General features: G+C 46.6%; 1 protein-coding gene across 1 annotated transcript in view; it reads right to left on the bottom strand.

Annotated features, from left to right (window-relative positions):
- The window catches only part of NOS2 (nitric oxide synthase 2), a 36,147-nt gene extending 35,830 nt beyond the window's left edge, over positions 1-317 (bottom strand). The window contains exon 1 of the mRNA XM_083479530.1: positions 237-317. The gene's annotated coding sequence lies outside the window, so the exon portion shown is untranslated. The remainder of the gene's footprint in view (positions 1-236) is intronic.
- Between the last annotated feature and the right edge of the window lie 13,884 nt (positions 318-14,201).

The raw sequence follows: 14,201 nt of genomic DNA, 5'->3' as shown, positions 1-14,201 counted from the left end.
CTTATGTTTACCCCTCACCTCAGTTTCCATGAACAATCCCTATTCACTGAAATCACTTAAAAAAGCTAAGTATAACTGCAATCTAGGAGCCGTTTGTACATTAATTTATTCCAATAGGACTATGTGCGGTCTTTGGACAAAACCCAAGCAAAACGCCACACTTTTGCCCATCTTTTCTCATTTTAGCAATAAAGCTAGCTCTTTGTTTCCATCTCTCCTGCTGAAAAATCATTTACCTTTGTTGAACTGGGACTTCTTTATGTTAAATCTCCGCAGGATACCTGTGGATCAGTATCTGATGGCTGGCATCTGTCTTGAGCAGCTGGAATCCCTAGGTCTTCCCTGCCAGATTTACCGTGCTCCACTCATCTCTCCCGGTTTTCTCCCCGGTGCTCATCCAAAGAAAGAGAGCTTTGGTTTCCTGAATCTCAGCCTTAATGCCAAATCCTCAGCAGACCGGACTGTGGCAAAGTTTCTGCAGCGATCCAGCAAGAGGGCAGACTCAGCTATTTCTCCCTACTGGCGAAGCTGGAATGAAAGACTCCTTTCCCCCAGTTGGAATAATCACTGAGCTGTCAGCAAAAAGGAATTGTCTTACCTTGAGTGATTTTTTTGTTTGTTTTTGTTTTAACCAGTCATTTGGGAGAAGGTCTTTGCAAACGAAGAGTCTCTGCCTCTCTCTTTTTAATCTCCAGATACCCTGAAACTAAACTCTGAAATCCAGACAACCTGCAAAGCAAAATGCATTTTTATACCCTTCTAGATGCAAATTGAGAAGGGGGAAATACATGAGTGTGGCAGCAATAACAAACAAATAAAATTAAAGAGGAAAACCCCTCAATTTTGGTGAGCATTGCCAGGAGAGAAATTTGTCCGGTCGGCTTCAGATGACACACACACACACACACACCCAACCCACCCAACATGTGAGTGAGTGAGTCCATCCTCCCTCCATGTAAACTTCCCTGAATCGTGAAATAAGGAAATACGGTCACTCCTGATGCTATTTTTGGAACAAGTGAGCCTAGGAAGGGCATACGCAACAAATGAAGCAGACTGGTGCAGCAGTCTGTGTGTAAGAAGCCGGCTGTTAAGTTCTCAAGCAAAGTTGAAATAAGTTAGGAAAGCTCTCTGTCTCTCTCTCTCTCTCTCTCTCTCTCGGTTGCCTGGCCTGCTTTGCAAAGCATCCTCCATCACTTCCCAGATGAAAACGAAGAAGCACAAATGCCCCACTAGCCGCTGTTCTCACACAGCAAGAATTGTCTCTCGAGTTCCCCATGCCACAACAACTGTGTCCATGCCATGAGAAGCAGACAGGTTTCGATTCATTATTGGTTTCTTATCTTTCCTATTATGAATTCAGATCTCCACATTTCCAATGGTTACTATTCTTTAAATCCTCCTGAAAAATCTCTGGTATCTGAGTGCAAAGACCTCCTATGAAACACATTTTTGTATGTACACATTTTTGCAAGCAATTGTCCCCAATACAATACATTTCTGCATGTCATTTTCACTAATATCTTCATTTTGATGCATGCTTTCCTCCTAACGTGCAATCTTTGCAAATGCTGTTTGATTGGAGAGGTGCATTGCAAAACTTGGATTTGTGTGAATTTTGAAGGACAGCCGCCTACCGTTTTTTGATAGAGCGGATTTGATGGATTCGTCTGAACAAAGACGTGTGTCCGTCACACTCACGTATGCGACGTACAGCTCTGAGAGGACCAGAACCTTTTGCATGGAGTCAGTACGTGCACCTGTTCAAAAGGACCCTGTCCCTTTAACCCTTATGCCTAATAAAGAACTTATCGCACCAGGAAGCAGAGAAAAGTAGGTTTATTGCACGGAAATAAAGAGACTTCCGGATGCTGATTCGGACAGCAAGGTTATACATACATGTAGGCAGCCAACACTGTCATTAAGCATACGTGCACACCTTAATTATAGAGAGTCCTTCGTTATCCAGTATGAGACAATGTGCCACAGACCCACATTCAAAAGAGAGAAAATAACATGGAGGGCTAGACCAGCTCTATGAGCAAGTGGGGTGCAAAGCCAGGGATCGAGATCTGTGACTTTTGTAAGAATTAAGCCCCCCCCCTTCACTCTGGGCAGGTCGGTCCCAGTATGTTTTGCTTCTGAGGCAAGATGGGAAATTCTGCCTCTTCCCCACTGATACCTACATCCCTCTGCTGGAGTTGACTAATCCCTCGTCCTCAGTTATTCCTCCACTGCTCCCCCTCCCAATGTCTAGGTCAAGAAAAAGGGGAGGAAAAGGAGGGTGGGGAGGAGGTGGAAGCGACAAGGCGGGCAGAGGAGGAGCCGACAAGTGGAGAGCTGTGCGTTCCTTGAGGGCCCAAATCTGTCGCTTCCGCCAATGGTCCTGAACCTGCCGCCCCGAGGCAACTGCTTCACCTTGCCCTATGGCCGAGCCGGCCCTGGTTCTGGGAGAGACAGGTTCATCCTGCCATTCCTTAATGAAAGTTATTACAGTTGTACCTCGGGTTACATACGCTTCAGGTTACATACGCTTCAGGTTACAGACTCCGCTAACCCAGAAATAGTACCTCGGGTTAAGAACTTTGCTTTAGGATGAGAACAGAAATTGTGCTCCGGCGGCGCAGCAGCAGCAGGAAGAGGCCCCATTAGCTAAAGTGGTGCTTCAGGTTAAGAACACTTTCAGGTTAAGAATGGACCTCCGGAACGAATTAAGTACTTAACCCGAGGTACCACTGTACCTATATTACCCTAACTCCCTTCCTTGTTTGCCTTTTGCAACGTTTTTCCTGGGGTTTTTCATAATTTTGGGGTAAAACTTCCGAGGTTGGGAACGCATTAGAAATTCCCCCGTAGGAATCCACGGAAATCATTGACTCATTATGCAAACACTCACCTAATGAACGATTTCCTGAGAACGCATTGTGTTCAGACAGCAAGACCTTTGTGTGCCTGCCCACAGACTGCCCCAAGCTGATTTCTGAAACAGGATGGGTCAGTTAATCGATCGAAACTGATTATAATGTTGTTGAGGTTTTTTTTAAAAAAAAGAAAACAAAGCAAAAAGACAGTGTCAAAAACATTTGATAGAACGTTTAATCCAATGATAGAAGTAACAATAAAAGGCTATTTCTCCTTCTATCCTTAGTCGCAGGTGACCAGATGAGGCTGGGGACCATTAATTTGCCAGACAGTGGGAAAGAATCACATTAAAACAGGGAGTGCCCTTACGCCTCCAACCCGAATCTGACCTTCTAAACTCTTGGGTCTGGTTCTAACTTTAGTAACTGGGTTCATTTTTCTTTTTTTAGTCTTCTGGCTCCTCCACCCATGTTCTTATTGCAGAACCCTTCATCAGACAGCTTGGATCGTTACCAGCGCAAGAGAGCTTCTGTGCAAATCGGCACGCTTCCCCCTGGGAAAAGAGATTGCAGCACGGAACAGTTCTGGTGGGATCTCGAGAAAGGGGAGGAGTCGAGAAAGCAAGACTAAAGACTCAAAGGGCCTCAGCAACTCTTCTTGGCATGGGGTAAGCAGAGAGGTGGGGTAGGCCTGTGACAGTCTCCATGAGTGGAAATCCACGCCACACACTTAAAGCCCGTTCAATCCGCATTCAAAGCTCATGACTCCTCCATTTAACATTTGCTAAAAAACCTGAAGCATTTTTGTTAGGGATTGCAGGGAAAGATCTGCCCCCAAAGCTGAAAAACATCTTCATGTACGTGACAACGGCCACAAGAGTTTTAAGAGCACAAGGATGGAAGACTGAAGAAACCCCAGCTAAAGAATCATGGCAAGAAAAATTGATGGAACTGGCAAAACTGACATACAAGCTACGGGACAAGGATAACCGTGACTTTAAAGATGAATGGGAACCCTTTACAAAGTATTTGAAGACGCAACAAAGCGAACTGGACTCCTTGGCTGGCTTTGAATAAACATTCACAAACTTTTTATTGATAATAATCCGCTAAATAGTTTGAGGATCTATACAACTGTGTAACATGCAGGAAACAGCATTTTTAGAGAAATCAAAGACTGGAACTGAGGGAAGTTGGGGGTGGGGTGGGGTTCTGTGGGGGGAGGGAGGAAATATGGGGGGGGGACAAAGCTCATGACTCCCACCCGCCCCAAAGAATCCTGGGAACTGTAGTTTCCCCCTCAGTGGAGCTCCAGTTCCCAGCACCCATAAAAAGCCAAAGTTCCCAGGGCTCTTTGCAGGAAGCCATGTGCATTGGATGGGCTTTAAATGTGTGGAGTGGATCTGCCCACTGTGTGCGTCTCGAGGGTCTACTCAGGAGAAGTTAGCAAGTATGCAGAGAGATCTGATGCAGATCATATTTAAAGGGGAATGTACCAAATTTGCACTTTGGGAACCAATCTGCAAGTACAGCCATCTTTGGAAATTTGCACCCCTCCAAATTTTGCAACACAAGGTCTCCAGCCAAGTGACGTCCATAAAAATGCATATAATATGTGTGTAAAAAATGTGTCTGTTCAAGAAAATTCTTGCAAAAAATGCATTACATTAGGGGAAATTGCTTTGCAAAAATGGGTATTTATAGGGCAATATGGAAAAATGCTGATTAATTTTCATGAGGGTTGTTGTGTTTGTTTGTTTTTTAAAAAGCAAAGTGACGTGGCAATGTGGAGAACCAAAATTAAGATGGTAGCAAAGAGAAACGGTAAGAAAATGAAATTGACAGATTTGCTCATCCCTGCCTATGTGGCAAAGGAGGATAGCTGCAGGTGAGCAGGGAGGGAAGCGTTCTTAAAATGCAAAGAAGCGGCTTTATTTTTCTTTTCTGTCTAGCCACTGTTAAACACAAGCAGACAAGTGAAAGCAACAGCCATGGACTAGAAACTTAGACAATTTGCAAGACAGGATGGTCTAGATTTTGCTAACATGCTGAATCTTTGCTGGGCTGTCCAGCGTGCAGAATTGAAGGTGGGGAAGTAAGGACTTGCAAATTGACCAACTGGCTATATGAGACCCACAGGAAAGGTGTGTGGGGTTGGGGTGGAAGCTGTGCCCCCTTCCAGCCCAAGGAGAGACAGCCATGTCCTTCTCCATCCAATGGAATGTGCTGGGGGCTCTCAACGAACCTGGAACACGTGAAATGGCAAGAGCTTTGCAGACTGATGGCATTGCTCAGCTGGTGCCAATTTCAAAATTATTTGCATTCTTTGTGACTCAACTTATCAGGGAGACATAGCAAGGGCGGTATGAAAAACAAGCTGTGGAGCGAGCAGCCTTGAGATAACACCCTGCTCTGTTAAAACAGTGGGTGCAATGGGCCTTGGAGCGCATGTGGTCTTCAGATCTTCATTTCAAAGAAGAAGAAAAATACCGGCACATTCCCAACACCCCCAATTCTTCTTTTGGTGGTAAATCCTTTGAAGCAGCCAAGAGATATCGATAGCTGAAAAAAGAAGGAAATAAACTTTATCCACCACTTTTTACAGAGGATTTTGAAAAGAATACAGGGCATCATGGAACCTACAGAGTAATCTTAGGCTGCCTTGTTCATCACTCATCCGGATTTGGTTGCACAAAGCTTATTATACAGCAGTAAAAGGTAAAGGTAAAGGGACCCCTGACCATTGGGTCCAGTCGTGGCCGATTCTGGGGTTGCGGCATTCATCTCACTTTATTGGCCAAGGGAGCCAGCGTACAGCTTCCGGGTCATGTGGCCAGCATGACTAAGCCGCTTCTGGCGAACCAGAGCAGCGCACGGAAACGCCGTTTACCTTCCCGCCGGAGCGGTACCTATTTATCCACTTGCACTTTGACGTGCTTTCGAACTGCTAGGTTGACAGGAGCAGGGACTGAGCAATGAGAGCTCACCCCGTTGCGGGGATTCGAACCGCCGACCTTCTGATCGGCAAGTCCTGCACCACCTGCGTCCCTATTATACAGCAGTAGGAAATGGCAATGCTTAATACATTTTGGAAAAGCGACGTAATATAATGCAGGGGTTTTTGTTGTTGTTGTTATTTTCACTAATGTATGCATAGGTACAGCTAACATAATGCATTTTTGTACCTGTCACTTGGCGGGAGAGCTGCGATGCAAAATTCAGAGATGTGCAAATTTCAAAGGGTAGCTGTGTGTTTTTATCACATTAGAATCATAGATTTGTAGAGGTGAAAGGGACCACGGGGGAGATCTAGACTAACCCTTGTGCAACGTAAGAATCTTTTGCCCAACATGGGTCTCAAACCCACAACCCTGAGATTAAGAGTCTCATCTAGATTGTTCTGGAAACTGCAAATTAGGCTGGCTTGCCTTTAGGTGCTTATTGAATTGAATTTCTCCTCCATTCCTAGGTAGGTGGAGGCTAGACTGAATCTAGTTGGTACTGAGCATTTGTTCTGGTTTGTTTGTGGGACGGTTACACATCAGTGAACATCTGTCTTGCATCCATCCCAATTTACACACTTTCCCATTAGTCATTTGTTCACCCCACATTTGTCAACGCATTTCCCCATTGCTTTCCAAACTGCAAGAAGTCCAATTCTTTCTTTTTTTAAAGTGAATTTATTCATCATCACCATCAAACCTTTAGTGGCATCACTCACAAACATTCAAAATAAATAAGCCAGTGCAATCTCATTGCCACTTCAACAGTTCAGTCATTTGCCAAAGGGAAGAAGAGGTGAGCAATCAATTTCATCTCTGTGGGTCTCCAGCAAGGGCAGGATCCTGTAGCGTACTTTGACGACAAAAAGTCAAGTAGAGGAACTTAGCTACTGGCTTGGTGAGCTCCTGGTCTCTCCCTGTAATAAGAAGTGTATAACCTCCGTCTCTGGTTTCCATGTTGGAATACATAGATGGTCTAAAAATTGTTGGTGGAGATCATCATACAGTTTACATTTAAGGGCCCTGTGAACTAGAGTTTTCACCAGGTGGGAATCACATGGGCAGATCCTATCTCCTTCTGCCATATCCACAAACTACCCCAAAGGAGGTTAGAAGGATTAGAATTGAACCTAGCCAGCGAAAAAGCCCCTCTTTCTTGCAGGTTAAACAAAATTCGTAAATACCGTATTTTTCGCTCTATAAGATGCACTGGACCACAAGACGCACCTAGTTTTTGGAGGAGGAAAACAAGAAAAAAAATATTCTGAATCTCAGAAGACAGAACAACAAGAGGGATCGCTGCGCAGCGAAAGCAGCAATCCCTCTTGCTGTTCTGGCTTCTGGGATAGCTGCGCAGCCTGCATTCGCTCCATAAGACGCACACACATTTCCCCTTACTTTTTAGGAAGGGAAAAGTGAGTCTTATAGAGGTAATTAAGGTGAATTTATTGAGCTAGGGTGAGGGAGAGCCCATGAATCTGCCTTAACTGCTCTAACCTAAAATTCCCAATAGATCCTTGAAACCCTCTTGCCAGGGCAGCCTCACCATGAGGTGAGATGAGGAAGTTGCCTCAGGGCAGAAAGCTCCAGATCACTGAGAGAGGGGGCAGAACCACCTCCTGCATTTGATGATGATGATTAATTTATTTACACACGTCTTTTTCCGTGACAGGGACTCAAGATGGCTTACAGATAAAAATAAGAGTCACTGAAAAGATAACAAAATCAATAATTATAACCAATCATTAAACACTGGGAGAATTAAAACTAACACAACCTGTTTAAAACAAACCAGTAATTACAATAAAAAGAGCACTGCGGCAGTCAGTTCCCAAAAGCTTGTAGGAACAAGGAAGTCCGGCGGAAGGACAGCAAGCCATTCTGGTTTCTCTAGGGAGGGATTTCCAGAGTCTAGGGAGGGAGCAGCCACCGAGAAGGCCCTCTTCTGTATCTCCACCAAGCGTGCCTGTGAGGGTGGCAGGACCAAGACAAGGGCCTTTGCTGAAGATCTCAAAACCTGGGCAGGTTTGTATGAGGAAATGTGGTATTTCAGACAGCTTAGACCTAAGCTGTGTAGGGCTTTGTAGATGATAACCAGCCCTTTGAACTGTGCCCAGAAACAAACTGGTACCCAGTGCAGCTGTTACAACCATGGGGGTCACTTGCGCCCTACAACCAGCCCCTATTGATAATCTGGCTCCGGCTGTTTGAGCCAGCTGAAGTTTCTGAGCACTTTTCAAAGGCAGCCCCATGCAGAGTGCATCGTTGTTTAGTCGTTTAGTCGTGTCCGACTCTTCGTGACCCCATGGACCAGAGCACGCCAGGCACTCCTGTCTTCCACTGCCTCCCGCAGTTTGGTCAAACTCATGCTGGTAGCTTCAAGAACACTGTCCAACCATCTCGTCCTCTGTCGTCCCCTTCTCCTTGTGCCCTCCATCTTTCCCAACATCAGGGTCTTTTCCAGGGAGTCTTCTCTTCTCATGAGGTGGCCAAAGTATTGGAGCCTCAGCTTCAGGATCTGTCCTTCCAGTGAACACTCAGGGCTGATTTCCTTCAGAATGGATAGTTTTGATCTTCTTGCAGTCCATGGGACTCTCAAGAGTCTCCTCCAGCACCATCATTCAAAAGCATCGATTCTTCGGTGATCAGCCTTCTTTATGGTCCAGCTCTCGCTTCCATACATCACTACTGGGGAAACCATAGCTTTAACTATATGGACCTTTGTTGGCAAGGTGATGTCTCTGCTATTAGAGTGCATTACAGTAATCCAGACAGGATGCTAGGAAGGTGTTGGTCACTGTGGTCAATATTCAGGCATCAGCCGGCACTTCTTGGCCTCCCCCTCCTTTAACTCTGCTGTGCGCCCATTCCCTGCCCACTGCCCACACTAGGTGGCAGTGGGTTGGTGCACAACAATGGGTGCATGGCAGGCATATGGAGGAGAAGGCAGGGCTGGTATTTCCTGTTTTGCCTCTAGCAGCATCCAGGGTTGGCCTTGTCTTCTGTAAACATAAGTTTGTTGACTGCAGAATAAGGACACAGCTCCGCAAGTCATGATATACTCGGTCGCTCAAGGCCGTAATGATGATGAGGCAAGAAGGAAGCCCTGGTTTTCAGAGCAGCTTGGGAAGTCCAGGTTGTATGAGGAAATGTGGTATTTCAGACAGCTTAGACCTAAGCCATGTAGGGCTTTGTAGATGATAACCAGCCCTTTGAACTGTGCCCAGAAACTAACTGGTACCCAGCGCAACTGTTACAACCAGGGTTGTCGCCTGCACCCTATAACCAGGCCCTGTTGATAATCTTGGTGCCAAATTCTGGACAAATGGGCCTCCCTCTGCCTGCCGTTGGCTCTGGTGCCAGCTTTCCCCCCAACGAGTCCTTAGTGGGCACTGGGCCCCACTGGTTTGAAAGGTGATGGGGCAACTTCGCATCTCATGTTGCACTAATACAGGTGCCACAGAATAACCATTTCACATTTGTAATAATCTATTCGTGTGGCAGCACCTAGACTCTGGAACTCCCTGCCACTTGATATCAAGCAGGCACCTTTACTGTACTCTTTTCACCACCTACTAAAAATGTTCATGTTTAGATAAGCCTGCCTAGGTGCTTATAAATGCTTGTGTGGATTTTTTGTATTTTAACCTCCTGTATGTTTTTATGGGGACGCGGGTGGCACTGTGGGTTAAACCACAGAGTTTAGGACTTGCCAATCAGAAGGTCGGCAGTTCGAATCCCCGCGACGGGGTGAGCTCCCGTTGCTCGGTCCCAGCTCCTGCTCACCTAGCAGTTCGAAAGCACGTCAAAGTGCTAGTAGATAAATAGGTACCACTCTGGCGGGAAAGTAAATGGCGTTTCCATGCGCTGCTGTGGTTAGCCAGAAGCGGCTTAGTCATGCTGGCCACATGACCCGGAAGCTATACGCCGGCTACCTCAGCCAATAAAGTGAGATTAGCGCCGCAACCCCAGAGTCGGTCACGACTGGACCTAATGGTCAGGGGTCCCTTTACCTTTACCTTTATGTTTTTATGTGGTTTTTTCCTGGTTTTATCTTTTTGTAAACTGTTCTGAGGTTTGTTTGTTGTTGTTTTTTACAGTCAAGCCGTGGATAAATTTTATGACTTTTGAAAAAGTTCTGTGGGGCTCCATTCATTACGTGGTTCCTCACTCTATGTGTCTGGCAGAGCCTGGTCTTGCCATCTTTGCCATGAGTGACAAATGATTAACTCAGGCTAAAGTGCTGAGTGCCAGGCTGCTGGCACGTATGCCAAGGAAAACGGACAAGTGAAGATGCACACAATGTCTGAGGAAATTCGGAATGCAACGCCAGTTCCAGATGCCTTTTAAAAAATAAGCTTTCGTTTTCATTTTCAGGTGCTCCGAATTGCAGGCTTGTTCAGAAGTCACATGGCGTACCTCAGAGTTTTCCAGAAAGTCATCATGGGTGGAGATGAGTTGGCACATTTTTCCCCAGCAAGAAAAGAAAAAAACAATCCACTTCAGATGCCTTAGTTATTCCAATGGTGGTTTTCTGCAAGACTTGGAGAAGAAGGGAATGCAAAGACTGGGAGTGGACAGCCTCTTTTCAGAGCAAACGTATTAAAACTCAGAGCAAACTTTGAGGAAGGGTCGTTGCTCATGTTATAAGAAAAAAAACCTGCTCCTTTTCCCTTATGGGGTATCCAAGAGCCCGTATAGAGTCCTTAAGTGGGTTCCCTATCGGTAGGAGAAAATAACGGAGGCCAAACACAGTATATTGAGAAGTAAAGCGGCTAGTAAGCCTGATCTTTATTAACTGTTGCAACAGGGTCCCCTACTCCCCACACGCAGGAGGGAGGAGAGAACCCAGAACAATGGTGCGCAAGCCCTTTTATAGACTTCTGAAGCTGCCCACCCTGTAGTCCGAGACCACCCCCCAAAACATCATATACGTCACAGAAGGAGGCGGTCTACAGCAGAAATCCTGTTTGCCAAGATACCTGATAATGGTCACTGATTACTTTACCTGGGCAGCCTGGCCATTCTTTTGTGATGGTTAATAGTTTAGTTCCTGAATCCAGGTCACAGGCTCACCCTATTCATACACAAATACGCCCTTAAGACAGGATTTGTAAGGAAAAGACAAAGGGAAGGCTTTCCCCATTTCTTCCCTCCTTTCAGAGAAATATTTGAGGTCAATTTGGGAGAGTCAAAATGACTTCAGGATTGCTCTCCTGTACCATTTCAGACACATGGTTTATACACTTATTATGTACCTGTTTGCCTTGTACACTTAGGAACATTTATTCTATATTTGAGACCTTAGAATTCTTAGAACACTCAGGTGTTGAGCATCTTCCTTGCACGCAGAAGCTCCCGGCTTCAGTCCCCAATAACATCTCTAGGTAGGGCTGGGAGACAGACTGATTGCTGCCAGTCAGTGTACTGAGCTACAGATGGACTTGGTGAAAGGGAGCTCCCTCTGATCCTAAATTGGCTAGGAATCTTTTGCATGGGAGTCAGCACCACAGAACACATGCAAGGATTGGAGTTGGGTGGTGGGAGCAGGATGAAGCCAGCAACACTATCAGAGTTTGGTAGAGATGATTGGATCCTGGCATATCACAAACACACCTGATCCACCCCACTTGGACCAATGTGCAGATCACAGCTGGCTTTCCACACGTCCCAATTTTTCTTCCGCAGCTCAAAAATGAAATTTAACAAATCAGTACTGTTTGTGTTCTCATTTACTAACTAAATGCACATTTAGCTCACCAATAGCACATGGTTTGTAGAACTCAGCAGGGATGGGGACAAAACGAGGCTTAGTTGGCTGTCCTGATCACTGCCTCTGGCGCCACCCACTGGTTGGACTCCCTACCCTGCACCCCACCAGGGGGTCCTGGGGACACCAGTCCCTGCTGGAAGATGAAGTGGTCAAAAGCCCCCACAGTCCTCATCTCTGAGCACCAAAGCACCATCTGTTTCTTGACACGCTTTCACCATATTTGGTCCATCACAAATCGCCCCTGCCTGGAACACAGAGCCAGAGCAATCTTTGGTTGTAAGATGCTCAGGGGCTCAGATCCCTTGTCATAGTCACTGTGCTCCTTTGGGTTAAAGGTAAAGGGACCCCTGACCATAGGTCCAGTCGTGGCCGACTCTGGGGTTGCGGCGCTCATCTCAGTTTATTGGCCGAGGGAGCCAGCTTACAGCTTCCAGGTCATATGGCCAGCATGACTAAGCCACTTCTGGCGAACCAGATCAGTGCACGGAAATGCCGTTTACCTTCCCGCCAGAGCGGTACCTATTTATTTACTTGCACTTTGACGTGCTTTTGAACTGCTAGGTTGGCAGGAGCAGGGGCTGAGCAACGGGAGCTCACCCCGTCGCGGGGATTCGAACCACCGACCTTCTGATTGGCAAGTCCTAGGCTTTGTGGTTTAACCCACAGTGCCACCCACGTCCCTCTGGGTTACTCTGCTCTGCTCCTTTGGGTTACTTGACCCTTTTACAGGCCAGGCCCACCCGTGAGGCTGAAGCCCCTGAGGGGTGCCCTCCACCCTGCCGCCACTGCCAGAGAAGCAATACAGGCACTGACGTGAATTCCAGCAAGATTTCACCAAAATCTCTCAAGATCTCTAGCAAGAGCTCTTGTGAGATTCAAGATCTTGCCAGAGACAGGTGCCAAAACACTTCCTGTTTTGCCTCAAGTGGCGAAAAGGGACACGCCCCCCCTGCCCATTTCATTGTGGTGGTTTCCTCTCTCTCTTTTTGCTCATGGGGCAGCGCTACGTGATCCCGCTTTCGACAGCGCGTGCAAAAGTTTCAAGGTGGCCATACTGCTTCATTTCCGACAGGTACCGGTCCTGCAGCTGCCTGCTGAAATCCTGTAAGGCTTTGCACCATAAACGCTCTGTTTTATTTATTTATTTTATCTCACCCTTGTCAGGCTCTAGTGCCAGAGGGCATCTTCCGATGGCAATAATGCAATAATAATTCCATGTGGAATCTTTAGTGGACAGCCAGGATATCGCAGGCGACAGCAGGACTTTAAGAGAAGAGGGCTTCTGAAGGGGAACAAAGGCATCTGACCGACTCCTCCTGCGATTCCTGAAGGATTACGGAACCGAAACAGTTCCTAACTTAAGGTTGCCAGATGTCCCTGTTTCCTGGGGATGGTCCCCAGATTTACAAACCAGTCCCCATTACAAAATCCATTGAAGTTGAAAAGTCCCCAGATTCAGGGGGGGGGGGGGGAATCTGGTAACCTTATCCTATCTCCTCTCTCTGCTTCGGGTGTCACTTCCGCCACACTTTGCTATCTGAGAACAGACTTGCTTTTTTTATAAAAAAAAAATAAAAAAGGAGAGAGAGAAAGTTTTAAGGAAGGTTGTCTCACATGATCAGCCCACGCTCAATCTGTCTATGTCAAAAGTTCAGAGCGTCTCACTTAGCACCCTGGCTGCAGTCTGGGTGAGGGTGTTTGTGCCTCTTTTGGCAGGATCCGTGCTTTTTTTTTCAGAGGGACCGACTGTAGAAAGGAAAGTCATCTGCTCACCTCCTCATCTTTTACTCCACTTTCTGCCACCCAGGAAAAAGCTCTGCACCCGCCCAGTAAGCAACGAGGAAGTAGCCGGCCGAAGATTTGGGTTCTCACCCTGAAGATGAGTAGGGGGTTATGGTGGCAAAAGAAACACAGTTGCCTTTCGGGGGGGGGTTCCCGGTGTTTCGTTTTGGCGTTGCAAATTGCGAGGAACACCTGTGGGATGACTCACCTCGACTCAAAGAGAGGCTCAATGAGGCGAAATCTAAGGTCCTAATGATTTGATTTCACAGCTGATGGACGCTGAAACATCTGCCATTTCTTAGCTGGGGGTAGCGGCTCACCAAGGAAGCCCGTTGGGGGCAACGAACCATTGGAGCAGAAGATTTAAAAAACAGACACACAGAGAGAAATATCCAGCTTGTTCTTGAGAGGTGATTGCATGTCAACTCAAGGCTTTGTTTGGGGTGGGGTTAGATGTCCTTTTCTTCAGCTCCTGGGCTAAATCTCTCATGGCCTAGGCAAGCTCGGTGGTGGCGATGATGATGATGATGATGATGATGATGGCAGGAGACTGGGCACTGCCTGCCAATTCATTATTGGGCTGAGTTGAAGTCACTGGGGTTTTGGTGTACAAAACCTGATACAGCTTGTGTCAGGAGCGAGCCAGCTGTAAATCACACAAAGTAAGTGGAGTTAACTCTTAATTAGAAAAACGCTCACCAGGATCTTCACAGGAGTGTCTGGCCTAATCAGCACAGCATCTCATCTCTGGTAGGTCTTTTCCCCATGAAGCATTTGCTGAGA

Source organism: Podarcis liolepis (genome assembly GCF_965112155.1).
Source record: "Podarcis liolepis genome assembly, chromosome: 16".
NCBI lineage: Eukaryota > Metazoa > Chordata > Lepidosauria > Squamata > Lacertidae > Podarcis > Podarcis liolepis.
Note: the sequence above shows the minus strand (reverse complement) of the source record. Positions and strands in the feature narration are given on the sequence as shown.